This window comes from Globicephala melas, chromosome 4 (genome assembly GCF_963455315.2).
Source record: "Globicephala melas chromosome 4, mGloMel1.2, whole genome shotgun sequence".
NCBI lineage: Eukaryota > Metazoa > Chordata > Mammalia > Artiodactyla > Delphinidae > Globicephala > Globicephala melas.
Window position 1 is genome coordinate 113,425,763 of NC_083317.1, and position 20,051 is coordinate 113,445,813.

Here is a 20,051-nt window from a genome sequence, read left to right on the forward strand (position 1 = left end):
ACAATGGGACTTGTAAGGAATAAAAACATATCTGTGAAGAGATTGAAAGTAACTTCTGTGCTCAAATTCCTTCAGGGGCTTCTGAGTAAAATTTACGTTTTACTTTTTTGTTCTCGAGGGAGGTGATTAAAGAAATCCCATCCTGTCCCGCAGAATTTTTAGAGGCAAAATTAAATGTGATAAGGTATAGCCAACAATTAACAACTAGTATGGGCTTTTTCTCATTCTTGCCTCTTCCCCATCTCTCCACTTTGTCAAAATTTAGAGCACTGTCCACTCCTTAGAATCACAAATTTTTTAAATCCCATTATTCTTTGGCTTTTCCTTTTATAAAGGCTTAACTGTCCCTGAGATCAAAATTCTAAAATCTTCAGGGAAGATTACTGACACTGGTATGGCAGGATTCATTTTGTTTTGGGGTAAGAGATCATTAAATTTGTAAAACATGCTCAACCATTTCAGAGACTGTAAGGTCCCCAAATACATGTGGGGAAAAAAAAGAACAGTGTCTATGAAGCAAAACAGGAGGTTTTGAGAAATTTTTAAACAACCAGAAATACTTAAAGGGAATTTATGATGATTCTTTTCCTAGACATTTCCAAAAATTTCCCATAGGTGATCGTTTTCTTTTTCCTAGTTGATGCCTTGTCTGTTTCCTGCATTGAAAAAAAAAAATCTCTGTTGTGCTCTTTCTAAGCCCTAAGCCCACTGATTTACCACACTGAAAAAATACACACCCTAGATTGTCCCAATACTCCTCTCTCAGAAAAGCACAGAATTACAGTGCTGGAGGATTTGTGCTGTAGTTCAACTCCAGCGTTGTCCTTTTAGAGGAATGGATAAATGGCTGTCCCCACTGAGAAAAAAGAGTAGCTTTTTGGCACTGAAGAATGAATATGGAGAACAAAAGGTGGGTAGAAAAGGGTAAGAAGTGTAGGATATGATATTGTACAGAGTAATGTCTAATTTTTCCCCAAATGAGAGTTGAACAAAGAAGAATATCGATTTCACTTTAACAGATATTACTCTACTATTAGCTAATAAATTTCTATCCAAATATAACATAGACTTTCTATCAAACATTATTTATTGTTATTAAATAAAAATTGACTATTGAATCAGAAAAATATGTCCCTGTAATCCAATGGTGTCTGACTCTCATCAAAGCCAAAGCTTTTTTGGTTAAGTTTTGACCACAACACATCATAGTATACACACACACACATTTTTATAAATAAATAAACAGATAGATAAATAAATAAATAAGTAAATGGCACTAATCCTAAGTGCACAGTTGGATGAACTGTATGTATGATTCCACCTAGAACAAGATAATAAGAAGTTCCCTTAGGCTCCTTCCCAGTAGGTAACTATCCACCTCCACCCCAAGGTAATGACTGTTCTTCCTACTACCACCAAAGATTAGTTTCCCATGGTCACTTTTTAAAATAGATCTCAAAACCTCATAATAATAATTTATTTGTTGTTTCATGGCTTATATGAATCAGAAATGATTACCATAAAGCTTGTGAGAAAACATTTACTATAAAATCTTGCAAGATTCTGCTTCCTTGTCATTCTGAGGATACAAGGAGAGCAAAGGAGAATATTAAAAGTCCATATCTGCCTATACGGAGAAGTAAAAATGCAGATCTTGTGTGCTTTAAAAGACATTGGCCCTATCCCATGGATGATACTTGAACCTTGTAAGTAGATATAATCATGTTGTTCAAATTAGGATGAATTAAGGTAAAAATAGAACTGCACTGCACAGTGCCAACTAGACATACATTTCTTTCTAACAACAACAACAAATCCAAAACATAGACCTGCAAACTTTCCAGAGAGACAGAGACAGACCAAGGCATTATTTTTTAAAAATCTAAACACTCCTAAGAATTAATTTTTTTTGTTTTAAAATGACTTCACTTAGCTTAACCTTCATATGTTAAGGTTGATTAACTCTATGCACTTTATGTCCAGAATGTACTTTAGCTGATACTTGCTTGGTTGAGAGAGCACTGTCACTGCTGATGCGGGAAATCTATTTTAAAAAGTGCAGAAAAAAATGCACCAGATACATCCTTATCACATTTTCAAAAGAAGTCTATTTTGTGTTATTCCTAGGGAAGAGAAAAGTTAAAAATAAAATACTCAGTAAAAGCTTAGTGTTTCACCTAAGCCTTTGTAAATAGCCTGCAACTTAGAGACAGTGAATTAAGAATTCCATGTTGAATTAGAAATTAAAAATAGATGCAGTAGTGAGAAATGTATTTTAGGCCCTGCCTACACTGCAGTAAAAATTGTGTTTTGCAGAAATTAGGATGATTCTTGCTAGCATGCTGTTAACAATTTCTCTGGCCAGGAAAGATAAAAATATAGATTTTTTTTAGTTTATTATTTCAAAAACTTATTAATTTTCTTACTGTTATAGATCTAAGTATTTAACCTTTAGCATATATTTAGCCTTTTGTCTATTTTATAATGAATTATGTTGAATAAAGTATGAAGTAGTGACATTTAAAATGCATGTGATATTTTCATAGAGGATAACCTTATATCAATGTGTTTGAGGTCAATTATTATTATCAGTTTTACATCTAGAGTACTGAAGTACAATTCCAGTGAAATCATTAATAGGGGTTTGTTTGTTTTTTTAATTTTTTTAGGCCATGCCATGTAGCATGTGGGATCTTAGTTACCCGACCAGGAATCGAACCCATGCCCCTTGCATTGGGAGTATAGAGTCTTAACCACTGGACCACCAGGGAAGTCCCAATAGGGGCTTGTTTAACTTATAATACCTTTGTCCCAAAAGAACATGGCACAGCCCTGCCTTGTATACACAACCCACGCACACATACAAGCAGGTGTAAACTGTGGAATATATTATTAAATAATAAAGGGGACTACTTCTATAAGAACACATAACCAAGAATTATATGTCCTCTAATAGCCTATTTCCTAAGGGCAACACTGTTCACAAATTAAAGCATGACAGTGTTTTGCCAACAGATCTCAAAAAACTATCCTTTGCTAGAACATATGTAGTTAATATTGCAATATATTAACCATTGAAGTTAAGGACTGGGAAATTCCTTAACTCCGTGAAAATAAGTTTAAATGAATGCATCTATAATTTTTGTTCCCTAAAATTCAGAAAAGATTTTTTTTACTCTTTATTAGCTCTAAGACAGTAAGGGTAATCTCTTGACAGTCAATTAATTCACAGTGTAAGGTTTTTCTTTATATATATATATATATATATATATCTTTATTGGAGTATAATTGCTTTATATAGTGATGTTAGTTTCTAATGTTCAACAAAGTCAATCAGCTATATGTATACATATATCCCCATATCCCCTCCCTCTTGAGCCTCCCTCCCACCCTCCCTATCCCACCCCTCTAGGTCATCACAAAGCACCGAGCTGATCTCCCTGTGCTATGCAGCTGCTTCCCACTAGCCATCCATTTTACATTTGGTAGTGTATATATGTCAATGCTACTCTCTCAACAGTGTAAGGTTTTTCTAAATTAATAAACCCTGACTTTTAAAATTGCCATTTTAACATTCTATTGTATGGTTTTCTGTCTCTCATCTCCAAAGCTGTGAAGCACTTATCACCCAATTATTACTTTTTTTTTTCCTTTTTCACATTCATTCTTTCTTCTCACTGAGGTGGGCCATGCCCAAGTTGTGGTCTTCCATTTCCTTGTCTTCCACCTTTCACAGCTCAGTTAAGTACACAATATCCTCTTTAATTCCATCCCTTCCTCAGCTTTATTACAACTCTTTCTCTTTTACTTCAGGAAAAACCTCTCATATTTTTTTCTCTCATGCTCTCCCCTTCCATTTGCAATCTAAAAGGCAAAGTTAATCCTGGGTGATAAGCCCCACACTGTGACAGTAAAAAGGAAAGTCATGAGTTTTAAAGTAAGATTAAATATAACATAGACCAATTTCCTTTGACTTCTAAAGCTCTTGAAAGTATCCAGAAGTTCCCAACAGACATTCTACAAATCTCTAACTCCAAAACTTCTTTTAATAAAACCAGCTTTCCTTCAGATACCAGCATCAAAAGGATCAATAAGAAATATTAAGTGGTATTGCTTTTCTATTTTATTTCATTACTATTATAGAAATACTACTTTATTTTTCACTGTAACTTAAACAACCTCAGTCACATTACGGTTTAAATAGGCACTTGTGGGCTAACCTTGACTCTTACTATTCATTCATCCCTAATCTTTTTGCTTGAAAGTGTTCAATAGTATCCAACCTAGCTGTTCTCTCTACTTCTATCATTGCCTTTCTGCTATTTTTCACCCAGCAATCAGTGATTATTTAAAAGTGTAACCAGAGTTTGTCACGCCCATGACCTCAGCCCTCCAAAGGTACCATATTGAGAGTAAAATCCAAAGGCTTCATAAAATCTATAGCCCACCAGATCCTAAATAATGTGGCTCCAGTCTTACGTCCTTCCACCCTCGCTCTCTCCCACCACGCTGCAGACAAACTGAACCATTTGCTGTTTTGCCAAAACACCGAGTTTGCTCCCCTCTCTGTAAGTCTCCCTCCAGATGTGCTGAGATCTGGGCTCAAATGTCACTTCAGGCTGGTTAACATTTTAGATAATACCTGAGTAGCCAGGTGGTGAGAGACTGAATTATGCTGTAGGAGTCCGAACAAAGAAAGAAAAAATTGGAAACCACTAACATGTAGATACATAGGCAGAGTGTGGTGACTAAGAGAAATTATGTGAGAGAGAAGACAAGGGTCCCGCCTTGAAAATAGCCCACAATTAAGTGACCTGGAAGAGGAGCCAGTGCAGTGAAGCAAAGAGGGAAGAAGTAATTAAGAAAACCCAGAAGTGCAATGTTGTTGAATAGCTGTGATGTGGGAACTGCAAAAAAAAAAAAAAAAGTAGATGAATAATCAAGTGAAATGTAATAGCTTAGGAAGTGTGAGGATCAAGAAGGAAAAAGCCATGGGCTTTGTTGATTTATTGTATTGTTTCAACGTGGAAAATGTCTTTTGTACTGCTAATATCTGTTTTAACTAATGAATTTCTTGGACAACTTTTGAAATTATTCTGTATATTCATGGAGCAAACTTTCCATATGCCCAATGACAGCCCCATTTTGATGATTCTTATTTGTTCTTAATTATCTGCACAGTAGTAAGTAAGTCTATCTACAGCACCATTGTCCCTTGAGGATTTCTATGAAATTGCTGCTCATAAAAGACAGAAGCTGTGATATGTAAGGGATTTTTGGGTTATCAGAAGGCACTCACAGAATAAGACTTGAATCATAAAGAAAAAAATTGCTTAATTTTAAGTTTAAAAACATTTTATTACTCTTTGTACGCTTTGGTTGACAAGTCTATAGAACTAAGTTAATGTCATCTAAAATATTACCACAAAACCCCTCCTGGGATGTCACAGACTAAATCAGCACACCTATCAGTAAAAGAACTGCTCTTTATCTACTGTCAGTGTTATGGAAGTCCTACTCAAGCAAAGTTATAATTATATGTAATTAACTTTTCCATTTTCAACTAATTAAAGGAAGACCTGAAAACCCATCATCCCTGTATAACACAGTGTATTGAAGCTTGGAAGTTTTAACATTTAATCAAAAAAGGCACATTCATTTTGGCTTCCTCTTATCCCTCTTGTTAACGGAAATAGCCCACTGGCTCTAGAACAGAAAGGCCAAGCTTTGAAATTACGTGGCATTAGGACGTGGATAAATTTGCTGTCATTTTTTGTTTTTGCTGTCATATTTTTAACATGCATTTTAAAATTCAGATCTAGAAAGATCTAAAGCAGTGCAATTTGTAAGTTGAAAACAACATAATTAATACAAAGTGATTCAAAGAATTAAAACAAAACAGAAGACAAATTCTCTGAATAACATCTAAACAGAGACAGATGAAGAGATATCATGTCCTTACTGGTTGACAAACTTACTTTCACGTATACATTCATTTAATTTAGTCATTCTTATGTCAGCTAATTTGTTTTATGACATTCTTATGTCAGCTAGACTGTTCTTCAAATATTACTAATTTTAGAATTTCAGATGATAAATTTTGTGTTATAGATAGGGAAACATGAGACTACTTTACATTTTAACATGATATAACCCCAAATATCTACATAGAACACGACTTTGCCATCCCCATAGATTTTATTTACAAAATGTACATTAAAATTGATCATGGGAGAATGTATACTGTTATGGAAGGGAAGAGTTATTGTTGCAGACATGTACTTTTTGACCTAGGAAAATTCAAAGTGAAAAAAGCCTACAAAAATAATACAGAATGATATTTTGTGTGTGTGCATGAAAAAAATGTGTATAGGTTTATTAAAGACTGAAATGGGGCTTCCCTGGTTGGCGCAGTGGTTGAGAGTCCGTCTGCTGATGCAGGAGACACGGGTTCGTGCCCCGGTTTGGGAAGATCCCACATGCCGCGGAGCGGCTGGGCCCGTGAGCCATGGCGGCTGAGCCTGCGCGCCCGGAGCCTGTGCTCCACAACAGAGAGGCCACAACAGTGAGAGGCCTGCGTACCTCCCCTCCCCCCCCAAAAAAAGACTGAAATGGCACACACCAAAATACAATATGTTGGGGTTACAGGTTATTATTTTTTTATTTGCATTTTCTAATTGTTCTGCAATGTATCTGCATTACTTTGATATTCATTTCATAACACTATGAAACTATGTGCCAGGCAGTGTGTAGGTCAGTATATCCAAAGGTAAACCAAACAGACACAATCCCAGTCAATACAGGGCTGATATTTATTTATAATATTTACATATTTTACTTTAAAATTTATATTTCCTAGTGGTAAAGAGCACAGGCTTTGGAGACAAATTGCCTGGGTTCAAATCTCAGCTTTGACTTTGTAAGTCACACTTACTGTGTGTGACTTGGGATAAGTTATTTAACCTCTCCGTGCCTCAGAGACCCCATAAGTAATACAGGGACAATAATAATACCTACCTCATAGGATGTTTTGACAATAAGTGAGTAGATGCCTGCAAAGCACTTATATTAGTGCTAGCATGCGCCTAGCGCTTTGTAAGTGTAAACTATTATTGTTACTAACTGTGCTTTTATTTTATTGTTTTTTTATACAGCAGGTTCTTATTAGTTATCTATTTTATACATATTAGTGTACACATGTCAATCCCAATCTCCCAATTCATCCCCCCAAGCCCCCATGATTTCCCACGTCAGTGTCCTTACATTTGTTCTCTACATCTGTCTCTATTCCTGCCTTGCAAACAGGTTCATCATTTTTCTAGATTCCACTTACATGCATTAATATATATTTGTTTTTCCCTTGCTGACATACTACACTCTGTATGACAGTCTCTAGGTCCATCGACGTCTCTACAAATGACCCAATTTTGTTCCTTTTTATGGCTGAGTAATATTCCATTGTATATATGTACCACATATTCTATATCCATTCGTCTGTTGATGGGCATTTAGGTTGCTTCCATGACCTGGCTAATGTAAACAGTGCTGCAATGAACATTGGGGTGCATGTGTCTTTTTGAATTATGGTTTTCTCTGGATATATGCCCAGTAGTGGGATTGCTGGGTCATAGGATAATTCTATTTTTAGTTTTTTAAGGAAGCTCCATACTGTTCTCCATAGTGGCTATATCAATTTACAACCCACCAACAGTGCAAGAGCGTTCCCTTTTCTCCACACCCTCTCCAACATTTGTTGTTAACAGATTTTCTTATGATGCCCATTCTAGCTGGTATGAGGTGATACCTCATTGCAGTTTTGCTTTGCATTTCTCTAATAATTAGTGACGGTGAGCAGCTTTTCATGTGCCTCTTGGCCATCTGTATGTCTTCTTTGGAGAAATGTCTATTTAGGTCTTCTGCCCATTTTTGTATTGGGTTGTTTGTTTTTCTGATATTGAGCTGCATGATATGCTTATAAATTTTGGAGATGAATCCTTTGTCCGTTGATTTATTTGCAAATATTTTCTCCCATTCTGAGGGTTGTCTTTTCGTCTTGTTTATAGTTTCCTTTGCTGTGCAAAAGGTTTTAAGTTTCATTAGGTCCCATTTGTTTACTTTTGTTTTTATTTCCATTACTCTAGGAGATGGGTCAAAAAAGATCTTGCTGTGATTTACGTCAGAGTGTTCTTCCTATGTTTTCCTGTGAGGGTTTTATAGTGTCTGGTCTTATATTTAGGTCTTTAATACATTTTGAGTTTATTTTAGTGTATGGTGTCATAGAGTGTTCTAATTTCATTCTTTTACACGTAGCTATCCAGTTTTCCCAGCACCACTTACTGAAGAGACTATCTTTTCTCCAATGTATATTCTTGCCTCCTTTGTCATAAATTAGTTGACCATAGGTGCGTGGGTTTATCTCTGGACTTTCTATCATGTTCCATTGATCTATATTTCTGTTTTTGTGCCAGTACCATATTGTCTTGCCTACTGTAGCTTTGTAGTATAGTCTAAAGTCAGGAAGTCTGATTTCTCCAGCTCTGTTTTTTTCCCCCTCAAGACTGCTTTGGCTCTTCAGGGTCTTTTGTGTTTCCATGCAGATTTTAAGATTTTTTTGTTCTAGTTCTGTAAAAAATGTCATTGGTGATTTGACAGGGATTGCAGTGAATCTGCAGAGTGCTTTGGATAGAATAGTGATTTTCACAATATTGATTCTTCCAATCCAAGAACATGGTATATCTCTCCATCTGTTTATATCAACTTTAATTTCTTTCATCAGTGTCTTATACTTTTCTGTATAAAGGTCTTTTGTCTCCTTAGTAGGTTTATTCCTAAGTAGTTTATTCTTTTTGTTGCAGTGGTAAATGGGAGTGTTTCCTTAATTTCTCTTTCAGATTTTTCATCATTAGTGTATAGGAATGCAAGAGATTTCTGTGAATTAATTTTGTATCCTGCAACTTTACTACATTGATTAGCTGTAATAGTTTTCTGGTGGCATCTTTAGGATTCTCTATGTATAGTATCATGTCATCTGCAAACAGTGACAGTTTTACTTCTTCTTTTCCAATTTGTATTCCTTTTACTTCTTTTTCTTCTCTGATTGCCAGGCTAGGACTTCCAAAACCACGTTGAATAATAGTGGCGAGAGTGGACATCCTTGTCTTTTTCCTGATCTTAGAGGAAATGCTTTCAGTTTTTCACCATTGAGAATGATGTTTGCTGTGGGTTTGTCATATATGGCCTTTATCATGTTGAGGTAGGTTCCCTCTATGCCCACTTTCTGGAGAGTTTTTATCAAGAATGGGTGTTGAATTTTGTCAGAAGCTTTTTTCTGCACCTATTGAGAGGATCATATGGTTTTTATTCTTCAGTTTGTTAATATGGTGTATCACACTGATTGATTTGTGTATATTGAAGAATCCTTGCATCCCTGGGATAAATCCCACTTGATCATGGTGTATGATCCTTTTAACGTGTTGTTGGATTCAGTTTGCCAGTATTTTGTGGAGGATTTTTGCATCTATATTCATCAGTGATATTGGTCTGTAATTTTCTTTTTTTGTAGTATCTTTGTCTGGTTTTGGTATCAGGGTAATGGTGGCCTCATAGAATGAGTTTGGGAGTGTTCCTTCCACTGCAATTTTTTGGAAGAGTTTGAGAAGGATGGGTGTTAGCTCTTCTCTAAATGTTTGATAGAATTCACCTGTGAAGCCATCTGGTCCTGGACTTTTGTTTGTTGGAAGATGTTTAATCAGTTTCAATTTCATTACTTGTGATCGGTCTGTTCATATTTTCTATTTCTTCCTGGTACAGTCTTGGAAGGATATCCTTTCTAAGAATTTGTCCATTTCTTCCAGGTTGTCCATTTTATTGGCATAGAGTTGCTTGTAGTAGTCTCTTATGATGCTTTGTATTTCTGTGGTGTCAATTGTAACTCCTCCTTTTTCATTTCTAATTTTATTGATTTGAGTCCTCTCCCCCTTTCTCTTTCTTTTTTTTTAACATCTTTATTGGAGTATAATTGCTTTACAGTGGTTCCCCCTTTTTCTTGATGAGTCAGGCTAAAGGTTTATCAATTTTGTTTATCATCTCAAAGAATCAGTGTTTAGTTTTATTGATATTTGCTATTGTTTTCTTTGTTTCTACTTCATTTATTTCTGCTCTGATCTTTATGATTTCTTTACATCTACTAACTTTGGGTTTTGTTTGTTCTTCTTTCTCTAGTTCTTTTAGGCGTAAGGTTACATTGTTTATTTGAGATTTTTCTTGTTTCTTGAGGTAGGATTGTATTGCTTTAAACTTCCCTCTTAGCACTGCTTTTGCTGCAACCCATGGGTTTTTGATTGTCGTGTTTTCGTTGTCATTTGTCTCTAAGTATTTTTTTATTTCCTCTTTGATTTCTTCGTGATCTCTTGGTTATTTAGTAACGTATTATTTAGCTTCCATGCATTTGTGTTTTTTACATTTTTTCCCTGTAATTGATTTCTAATCTCATAGCGTTGTGGTCAGAAAAGATGCTTGATATGATTTCAATTTTCTTAAATTTACTGAGGCTTGATTTGTGACCCATGATGTGATCTATCCTGGAGAATGTTTCATGCACAGTTGAGAAGAAAGTGTAATCTGCTGTTTTTGGATGGAATGTCCTATAAATATCAATTAAATCTATCTGGTCTATTGTGTCATTTAAAGCTTGTGCTTCCTTATTAATTTTCTGTCTCGATGATCTATCCATTGGTTTAAGTGTGGTGTATTATTGTGTTACTGTCGATTTCCTCTTTTATAGCTGTTAGGAGTTTCCTTATATATTGAGGTGCTCCTATGTTGGGTATATATATAATTACAATTGTTTTATCTTCTTCTTGGATTGATCCCTTGATCATTATGTAGTGTCCTTCCTTGTCTCTTGTAACACTCTTTATTTTAAAGTCTATTTTATCTGATATGAGTATTGCTACTCCAGCTTTCTTTTCATTTCCATTTGCATGGAATATCTTTTTCCATTCCCTCACTTTCAGTCTGTATGTGTCCCTAGGTCTGAAGTGAGTCTCTTTTAGACAGCATATAAATGGGTCTCGTTTGCATAGCCATTCAGCGAGCCTGTGTCTTTTGGTTGGAGCACTTAATCCATTCACATTTAAGGTAATTATTGATATGTATGTTCCTATTACCATTTTCTTAATTGTTTTGGGTTTGTTTTTGTAGGTCCTTTTCTTTCCTTGTGTTTCCCACTTAGAGAAGTTCCTTTAGCATTTGTTGTAGAGCTGGTTTGGTGGTGCTGAATTCTCTTAGCTTTTGCTTGTCTGTAAAGCTTTTGATTTCTCTGTTGAATCTAAATGGGATCCTTGCTGGGTAGAGTAATCTTGGTTGTAGGTTCTTCCCTTTCATCACTTTATATATATCGTGCCACTCCCTTCTGGCTTGTATAGTTTCTGCTGAGAAATCAGCTGTTAACCTTATGGGAGTTCCCTTGTATGTTATTTGTCATTTTTCCCTTGTTGCTTTTAATAATTTTTCTTTGTCTTTAATTTTTGTCAATTTGATTACTATGTGTCTCAGCGAGTTTCTCCTTGGTTGTATCCTGCCTGGGACTCTCTGCACTTCCTAGACTTGGGTGACTATTTCCTTTCCCATGTTAGGGAAGTTTTTGACTACAAACTCTTCAAATATTTTCTCACGTCCTTTCTCTCTCTCTTCGCCTTCTGCGACCCCTATCTAACTATGCTTTTAATTTTTTTTTTTTTTTTTAAGGAGATGGCTGAGCTGGCAAACCCAAAGCATTCACTCCAAAAATTTCTGTAAAGTACTATGGAATTTAAGATGTGGTAGTTATATTGTGAAAATAGAAATTTAATATAATCAAAACCTTATTATAAGTAATGTGTTGGAGTGTTACTGTTAAGCATATCATTTCAGGTATATTAATATATTAATATTTTCATTTCTGTGTTTACACAGTAGTCAGCACACACTTGGCCTTTCAAAAATAAGAAAAATTGTTTCTACCATCTTTAGTATGGGAAAATAATCTTACTAAATGGGCTTGATATAAATTGGAGTTATAAGATATGGGGAAGAAAGGATGCTTTGAGGATATAACATAATTATTATTTTAAAAATGGGTATAATTTCTATGTGTCTAGTTATCAGGTTTAATTACTTACTATGCTCTCTAATATGTGGTTTAAACTATGTATGATGTCTGTGAAGACAGTCACTTTTTTCAAAATGTTTTCAAATTTTATCCCAATGAGAATAAACAGAATTTGGAGGTAGAACAGCGTGAGGGAGGGGATATTAACCATAGTAAGGGGTTTGCCTTTAACGTCAAAACAGCTATTTTGCCAACAAACATAAACAGGACAATTTCTTAGTCATGTGTTGCTAATGAAAACCAACCAGAAAAGCTAAGCCTGAGGTTGACATACTGTGTCTTACGCTAATTTATTATTTATCCATTTATCATTAATTACTTATGCTAAAGTGTCATACAATGCTTCACTCAGCTACTCTCATTGAGATGTGCTTTGTGTGCCAGGCACTGTACTAGTGCTAGCTCCTCCATCAACAAAGATGAATAAGGTCTACCCTCTCCCTCAAGAAGTTTGCAGTCTAGTAGGAAAGACATATGAATACCCACTACTGTTTATATGTGATTAATAGAGAAGAATTTAAAAGTAGCCAAGCTTTTTCTTCTAGGCAATAAATATGTGAAAGCTTCTCATGGCACCAGTTGTTATCATAAAACTTCTATAAAACACACACATTTCTGGGACTTCCCTGGTAGTCTAATGGGTGAGACTCTGAGCTCCCAGTGCAGGGGGATCAGGTTCAATCCCTGGTCAGGGAACTAGATCCCGCATGCATGCTGCAGCTAAGAGTCCACATGCCACAACTGATCCTGTGTGCTGCAAATAAGACCCAGAGCAGCCAAAATAAATAAATATTTTAAAACACACACATTTCTATGCATATTAGTATTGATTTCTATAATGTAATGTTCAGGCAAATAATCAATTTATAATTGATTATTTATAATAATCAAATAATCAATAATAATCAATTTATAATAATCAAATAATCAATAATAATCAATTTATAATAATCAAATACTCTAATTCTATTTAATCCATGCCAATCAGGCATGGATTAAATAGAATTAGAGTGTTTCGGGGTGAGGGAGGGGGGCAGAAAGTGAAGGTTATTCTTAAGCAGGGCGTTTTTTTTGTAAAACATAAAGTACTGGTACTCACATCTTCCTGTGCTGTGCTCATTTCTTGATGGATTTTTAAAGCCTACTTCCTTACTGCCGCTATCCTGTGTCCCCTCCTTCCAAAGGGTGTAAACTTGATGTGCTTACAAATGAATCAGTCAAAGAAAACCCAGTAATTTATTTGAGAAAAACTATAGCAATAATGCTGTAAAGGAAAATCGCTGGAACTCAAGAAGAGGGTATAAAACCACAACAAAAGAGAAACTATTGTTAATAGGGTAATAATCTCTCCTGAAGCTGGAATATGAGGCACAGACTTCCTAATTACTACAAGGATCAAAGTCTTATCCGACTAAATAATATGTTAAACATAGACTTTAATTGTCCGCAGTCTAATAATCTTTTCTACACTTAAAAACTGAATGTTAGCTTTGTGATAAACTATTTCATATAAACTGAAACAAGAGCAAAGCAATGACTTTTTATACCCAAATTATCTTATTCTGAAAAATCCCAGCAAAGTATGTCAAAAAACAATCTGTGATCATTTTAGTTTGAGCTTAATGTCAATTCCCATTCTTAGTTTAAACAGAATTAAAATAGTCTGTAGTTTTGATTTGCATTTTGATGTAAACTTGGCCATTTCTCTCACTTTGTGCAAGTTTAAAGATTGAATAATTTTTAGTTGTCAAAATCACAAATAAAATGAATACAGAACAAAGGGACTACCCAGAGTCAGCAAAAATATCTCACAAACTTATTCCCATGAAAGGAATTGGAAGTTGTTAGAAGTTCAATCCATAAATATATGCAAAATGAAAACGACTGCTTCTGTTAAAGGATTATGTTTTATAGTTTCATCACATGAAATGTGAGCTTAAAGAGTTTTTAAGTGTTTCTGGAAATCCTAGAGTGAAGACTTCTAAAAAAAGGGACTGGAATAAAGTCCTTTAGTTGCAATAGAAGAAGGAAATATCTATTAATTTTTCCAAAAGCAACTATAGTAGCACTCTTCCACCATCCCCACTCTCCCCACCCCCACTCCCATACTCAGAAAGCTGAATAATTCCTGGTTAAATGGGCACGGATGGTGAGATCTAGGTAGAAAAGTTCCGATGGACAAGATGTTGTCAGATCAGTCCTGCGGAAACACTGGGATAATTCTTATGCATGAGGGCACTCTGCTGTAGTATTCTGAAATAGGACTTGATTGTTTTTTATACCTATTCCTACTGTGATGGTCAATTTTCTGTGGCAGCTTTGTTGGGCTATGAAATGTGGTCAAATATTATTCTGGATGTGTCTGTGAGGTGTTTTTGGATGAGGTTAACATATATCTGGTGAACTTTGAGTAAAGTACATGGCCCTCCATAATGTGAGTAGGCCTCATTCAATAACTGAAGGCCTGAATAGAACAAAAGACTGACCTCCCTTGACCAAAAGGGAATTCTGCCAGCAGATGGCCTTCAAACTTGAAGTATAACATTGGCTCCTTGGTTGTCCAGCCTCATGGCCTACCATGCAGATTCTGGACTTGACAGCCTCCATAATTGTGTAAGTCAATTCCTTAAACTAAAATTTATTTCTATACATGTACACACCCTATTGTATCTCAATCTGTTTCTTTGGAGAATCCTAATACACTTGTTTAGATAAAAATTTAAAATCAAATTCTGGAAGATGACAGACATGACATATATACATCCTGGCACCAGAGTGAGACAGTGTCAGAAATTCTTTTTAAAAGTACTAGATAAATGGGTGAACAAATTAATTTATGGTCTATTCCCCTTTTTATTACAGAGTATGGTTAGTGCAGAGAATGGGAAATGCAAACACCTCCAGGTAGCCTAACCAGTAGGTAAGAGGTAGAGGGTCCACCCTCTAGTGGCCTAATAGTGTGTGGTCTGTGATGTGTGGTAAACTTGACAATTACTAAATCCAGTCTAATTTCCTTTCTCTTCCTCGTTCTCATTTTTAGTCTCATTCTTATTCTTCATAAATTAATACACTACATGGGTCAAATACAAAAAAGACCACATTAAGTTATCAATTTTCAACTCCAAATAAATTTGAACTTGAAATTTCAGAGGAGCTTGACCTCACAGATATTGACAGAGGGCAGATACAGGACAACATAAGGGCATACTTTGTTGAGAAGTAACAAGTCTAATAGTGGGTGGGGGATAGGGGTGGGTAGCATTGTAGATTGGTACTGTGAAGGCAGAAGCATTATAAAGACCAGAAGGGCTGAGAAGGAGACACAAGAAGATCACACAGGAGTGATATTGTAACTGTAATGCTTGAGTTGGAAGGTTCTGTATAGCTTTGAAAACAAAATTTCCCCAGGGATTCCCTGGTGGTCCAGTGGTTAGGACTCCGAGCCTCCACTGCTGAGGGCCTGGGCTTGATCCCTGGTAGGGGAACTACGATGATCCCACAAACCGCGCTGTGTGGCCCAAAAGGGAAGGAAAAACAAGAAAGAAAGAAAACAAAGTTCCCCAAAGATGGTTACTTTCCCAAGTTCACAGCTAGCTCTTTTTTTGTTTGTTTGTTTGTTTAAGTATATTAGACAATAGGAGAGCCACCTAGGACACATGCAGAATTTAATTTCCTATAAGGAAAGAATTAAGTAAAATTGCAGCCCTTATTAAACCGTAAGTTTCCTGAGAACTTATTTACCTAAATCTAATATCTTTGTCACAGTGCTTTGTACAAAGTAGGTGCTTGATAAACATTAGTTGTTTCAAATAGCACTTGATAATGAATAAGTAGTCAGCCTGCTGTCTCAAAGGCCTCCTCAGTCCAGGAGCAGAGGAAGGGAAGTAACTGTAAGATACAGGAATAACTCTGGGACATTGAGCCATGAGGTACACCTCCACACTGGGCTCCGTGGCAGGCCTTGACTGAAAATATCCCTCCCTCAACACCCTGTGTGACTTTTCTGTCTTTTATTTTTATACAACAACCCCAATTTTCCCAACTGAAGACTCTTTTGGCTGAGGAATCCCCTTTAAAAAAATTAATCTACATTTTTTTAGAGTTAATGTGACATTAGTCTTACAAAGATGAAGCAATTTAAATTAGGTAGCTTTCTCCTACACATTAGCTGAAATCAGCTTTATTTGTAGAGATGGGGAATTTTGTGGTTAGTTTGGGAGTAGCAAATATTTTAAGAGGAGAGACGGCAGGTTGTCACAGTACATTGAGAGAACATCAACAAAGGCGGGGACAGAGCAGAGGAACTGGAAGTACAGAAGTCTTATGACTAGTTAAGGTAACCTAAGATCTTGTCACTCAAACCATGGTCTGAGGACTGGCACTATGGCATCACCAGAAAGCTTGTTAGAAATGCAGAATCTCAGGCTCCTCCTTGAGCCTACAGAAGCAGAATCTGCATTTTACAAACACTCAGGTGTTTTGATGCTAATTAGAGTTTGAGAAACCCTGCTGTAAAATTTTATTTCTTATTTCCAAATATTATCCTAATGGAGGTCCTATGGAAGTCGGGAAATGCCTCTGTTCTTCCTTCTTCTGCTCCAAATGACTTCTTGCTTCCAGTAGCCAGGATTTAAACCTGTGCTGTTACTAATATATTGTAGTTATTACATTATGAGTTAAGTAGGCTTTGAAACTAGCCTAAGAGTCAAACCAAGTCATGCAATAAAGCACCCACAGGGAAATGTGTTCTGATTTCAACAACTAACTTATAAATAAGCTATTAGAACACAATTCCCTTATACATTTGAGTTGTCTTCAGTTATTCATAGAAAAGACTTATTCTGAGTTCAGAAAACACAACAGAATTTTCATGCACCAATCTATAAACATCAGAGTTAATTAATATTAGAATTTTCATATTCAGGTATCTGTGACAGTGAGAGAAAAGTAAATATTTAAACAAACAAACAAGAAATCCCTCAATATCATAAATTTACATATAACAAATCATGCTAAAAAATTTAGGGCTTCCCTGGTGGCGCAATGGTTGGGAGTCCGCCTGCCGATGCGGGGGACACGGGTTCGTGCCCCGGTCCGGAAAGATCCCACATGCCGCGGAGCGGCTGGGCCTGTGAGCCATGGCCGCTGAGCCTGTGCGTCTGGAGCCTGTGCTCCGCAACGGGAGAGGCCACAACAGTGAGAAGCCCGCGTACTGCAAAAAAAAAAAAAAAAAAAAAAAAAAAAAAATTAAATTTTCCATTGAATGAAGAAATCAAAAAACAATCAATGAATGGGAAAATAGAATTTTTTCCAGATTGCTGTGGCTTAAAGACAGAGCTGTATTTTATTCATCTATCCCTAGCATTCAGAAGGATGCCTGGAACAAAGAAAAGTCTCATTAGGTTGTGAATGAATTAATGAATGAGTGAATCAATACCTGGTACAATGCCATGTTTAAAGTAGGTTCTAAGAACATATTTGTCAAGTCAACAAAAATGAATAAGAATGTACTAAATCAAAAAAATTATTTAGTTAATAGAAGACCATGAGTCAAGGTGACTAGCACATATATGCTAAATGAAAATGGCATGTTTTATATCACTGAGGATAGAAAGTTAAAAAAAAATTTTTTAACAACTGCATATTTTTGTTTAGATACAATGAAATAGTCTTTATCAGCAAAGGAGATAAAATGTCTAAAGGATTACTAAAATGAATTAATTTTCTTTGAAGACTTTCAAAACCAGATAATCACTCATTTGTGGAGTTGCCATCCATGTTCACTGTCAAAAATTCATCCTCTAAAAATACAAGATAATAATTTGCTGATTAATATGTATTTTAAGTAATTTGTTCTAAGTCATATGCTCCAAGATGTAACTATAGAATTAAATTTTTAAGACAAAGTTAACTTAAGAGTTCTATATCCTAACACAAGCCTTTTAAAGAGTTCTACTGAATGATTCTTCCATGGCAAATCAACTAAATGCCTGAAATGTGAAAATTTTCATAAACCTCTTCATTTTAATCCAATTCAGATGAACTCAGAAATCTGTTAAGCTATTTCATTTTATGAATGGAGTGAAAGCTTAATATACTTCAGCTGTAACAAATACCTAAGGACAAAGGAACTTTTCAGGTTGACTTTTCCTAAAACTGAATTGAGGATTGGAGTTTACCTTTCACTTATCTGTACACAGGCAAGCATTTATTTGCAAAAAAGAATCCAGCACCTAAATCATTCCAGTGTTTACTTTCAATGGCAGCAGAGGTCATCACACAAAGGCTACATCTCCAAGAAACTGACCACTTGAATCTATGTGCTCAGATTGCTTTTTGAATGAAAGTAGTCAACATTTTTTTTATTAGTCATTATTTTTGTCTTAAAGCTACCACTTTTGAGAAGTGCTCCTCTTAAGTTTAATACACCGCAATTGTGTGAACAGAGTTAGGGTCACATTCACATTAAGCACACTTTATACAAGTTGTTTATATCCCACTGCAGGTAAACCTTTCCAGAGTAGGTCACCATACTTTTGTGACTCTGCCGGAGCTTCATTTTATATAAATACACTAATTAAAACATGTTTACTGAGTGTCTACTGTGGGATAGGCACTTTGTGAGCTGGGATATAGCTGTGAACAAGACAGGCAAGGTACATTGCCTATCAGGAAATGTACATTCCACAGGGGCAACCAAGAAACAAAGAAGGAAATACCAGTTAATGAGAAGTGTCATGATAACAATAAAATCAACTGATACATAGTACCTGGTGGGTAGCTTTTGATTGTGTTCTCAGAAGAGGTCTCTCTAAGGAGATTATATTTAAGCTGAAATGCAAAGAAGGTTGCAGGCATGTAAGTATCTGGGGGTAAGGGCATTCTAGGCAGGGAGAGAACATCTAATTCAAAAACCTTAAAATGAGGAGAAGCTGCACATACTTATAAAACAGAGAAAAGTGGGCACAGAAGAAAGCGATGGGAAATGAGGTCAGAGTGGTAGGCAGGAACTAGATCACACAGGACCTTTGAGACAAAGGTCAGGGACCTTAATTTTTTTCCTAATTGAAAACAGGAAATCATTGATACATTTTAAACACAGAAATGACATGATTAAATTTAGGACTTAAAAAAGATCACCTTGGTTACTCTGTGAAGGATGGAGTGTAGAGGGGCAAGGTAGGAAGCCAATGGCTACTGCAGTCCAGACAGGAGATGAGAAGGACCTGGACACTGTGGTAGGAGTAGACATGAAGTGAAGTGGATTTTTTTTTTAATGATTTGGAAGTAAAGGCAATAGAGACACCTACAAAATGTAAAGATTCTATAGCTTTTTACAAGGATATGTTTTCCTGTTTTATTTCTAATGCCACAATTAATATTATTAGAAGTCTGTTGACCTTCGTGGACCAAACTAGTTGATAGGATCAATGTCTTCATGGAACAGTCTATGTGGACTCCTAAGGTTCCTTCTCCCTATGCCTCTGGGAAATGAGACAACTCATAACCTACCACCTCTTTGAGTATTTTGGAATATTTTTACAAAATGCATGATTTACTGTTTGCCTCTGAGGTCTTTAAGGACAGGGACCGTGTTAAATTTATCTTTTTATCACCTGAGAATGCACAATAGATTCCTGATACATATGCAATAAATGAATAAGTGCTGACATGTGAAATTCCATTTCCCCCTTTTCTACTTATATAAACTCTATAAAGGCCCCTTAAAATGAATCCCATTTGCTATTCTGCCACTTGGAAAAAATTCTTTGTTTTCAGGATAATTCATGTTAACTTCTACATTGGGGTTGTTTGATGATGGAAAATTTTATTTTAAAAATAATTAAATTGATGTCAGTAGCAATACATGGATAGTTATGTTTACATTTTGTATTATTTT